The 2,266-nt window shown below is 44.8% G+C and overlaps 1 long non-coding RNA gene across 1 annotated transcript in view; it reads right to left on the reverse strand.

Moving 5' to 3' along the window:
* Positions 1–569: 569 nt before the first annotated feature.
* The window catches only part of LOC141371533 (uncharacterized), a 14,092-nt gene continuing 12,395 nt past the window's right edge, over positions 570–2,266 (reverse strand). Inside the window, exon 3 of the long non-coding RNA XR_012376569.1 lies at positions 570–771. This is a non-coding gene — a long non-coding RNA (uncharacterized lncRNA). The remainder of the gene's footprint in view (positions 772–2,266) is intronic.

Raw genomic sequence — 2,266 nt, forward strand, 5'->3', positions numbered from 1 at the left:
GACAGGAATTGACAAAGTAGTTGTTACCAACATTGTGTAATTCTCATGTGCTGTCATTTGCTCCCTGGAGAACAGGCTCTTCCTAAGTGCAGCTAATGCTTGAGCACAGCAAATTAGAACAGCATAAAGCCCACCCAGTACTATTACAAGATGTTACCTTGATTTGTAGACTCTATATAGAGTCCAGATGCTAAGGAGCCAAGGGATATATGAGAGGGGAATCCAGATGATTGGTCATCTTTAGTTGCCTCACAGTGCTTATGACAGCAAGGTTACAGTCCCTTCCACATATGGGCTAAATCTGAGCATTGCTAAATCTGAGAATGCATCTTGCACCACTTACATTGAATGAGATACCTATCCAAAATGCCAATGGCTCTTTCCAAACATTTCACAGCTATATCTATGTCTTTGCATTTCTAGCAAAGAGTTTTTCAACAGAGTAGCTAGTTTTACCTTTCAGATGATGTGAACTTAGACACATTTAAAAAACCAGGTCTGGGATCTCTCAGTCTGCCATTTTGGCATCTCAGAGATATTGGCAACATCAAGAAAACATTAGGGTTTTGAAGGGCTTTATTTAAATCCATGCACGTCTTCCAAAGTGTGTTGATTCTGCATATTTTCTGCCTCCTAGACAAGATGGATTCTGTTGGGTACAGTGCCAAGCTGAGGATAAAGGCCGGGTGGTGTGTCACTTCTAGGACCTCGGCAAGAACATATTTCAGGGGTAATGCTCATCAATCTGTAGCTCCTTTAAATTAAAAATCTCTGGAAGAACAATAGTTGCACACATTGCTGCTGATCATCCTAACCAATGAATACATTCCTTTCTCACATTCTTATTTGAACTATCACCTCATCCTCACAGCCCACAAATTGAGAAAACTGCTTGTTCCCACTGATCAAAATGTAACTATCCATTTACAGCTTCTCTCACCCACCTGGAATTCCTGTAGAGGATTATGTCAGGTGGTGAACAAATATGCTTGCATTATTTTTTCTGAACACAACCCAGAGATCCAGAATCAGTGGAATCAGGAAAGCCTCCATCGGAAAAATTTACAAGATGGTGGAGGAGTAGGAGACCTAAATTTCATCTGGTCCCAGGAATTCAGCTAGATAGGGATCAAACCATTCTGAACACCTATGAACTCAACAGACGATTGAAGAAAAGAATAGCAACAACTCTCTGAACAGAAAAGCGACCTCTTTCTGGAAAGTAGGATGTGTGGAGAAGTAAATCTGAGGTGATATTCGGGAAGATAGACCTTTGGGGATGGGACCTCCGTCAGGCGCTACCAGCTAGTGATAGAGCCGTGGAGCACAAAATAGGAACATTTAGAAGTCGGCTCCACTGAGGGACGTCGCTCCAGTGGCTAAGCAGGGGGTGGAACCCTCACTGGGACAGTGTGGTCTCAGGACCGTCGGGGTCACAGAAAGACCGGGGGTGCCTGAGTGTGGCAGAGCTCCCAGGTACTGGAGCGGGGAAGCAGCTGCAGAGATGGAGCCAAGGAGTGGGGTCTCAGCTCGGGGTTGCCATAAACTGTGATCCGTGGCATAGTTGGGCCACTGCTGCCCCAGTAGGGACCCAACAAGCAGCAGATCTGGGGAGACGTCCCTTCTTCCCCTGGGAGGGGCGGCATGGAAGCGCACTGCAGGGATCTGCTGAGTTTGGAGACTCAACACCGGGTCATGTGCCAGAGATAGAAACACATGGTCACAGGCCAGGTGAGAGAGGGAGACAGGAGTGATTGATTGCTTTACTCTGGAGGAGCACTGAGGAGCGGCGCCCCGGTTCTTGGCTCCTCCAGGGTGGAGATTAGGAGGCTGCCATTTTCACTCTTGTCCTCCAGAGCTATATGGAAAGCCTGCAGAGAACAAAAGCTCCTGAGAGCAAACCCGAGCAGATGACTTAGCCTGGACCAGACAAGGGTGGGGAAATTCTGGTTCCAGCAGACATTTGAGAACCACAGAAACAGGCCCCTTCCCCAGAAGATCAAAAAGAACAGCCAGCCAAGACCAAGTTTACCGATCAATGAGAACAGCAGAACTCCAGCACTAGGGAAATACTCCACATAGAATTTATGGCTTTTTTCCCATGATTCTTTAGTCTTTCAAAGTTAATTTTTTTAATTTTCTTTTTTCTTTTATTTTTTTATTTTTCTTTTTCCCTTTTTCAGCCACCATCTTATCAATCCCTTTTTTAAAAAATCTTTTTTATTTTTCATTTTTAGAGTCATATTCTATCCCTTCATAGTAGTTA

This window comes from Callorhinus ursinus, unplaced genomic scaffold, assembly GCF_003265705.2.
Source record: "Callorhinus ursinus isolate GAN/ISIS: 27379988/994484 unplaced genomic scaffold, GSC_fseal_2.0 scaffold1, whole genome shotgun sequence".
Classification (NCBI taxonomy): Eukaryota; Metazoa; Chordata; class Mammalia; order Carnivora; family Otariidae; genus Callorhinus; species Callorhinus ursinus.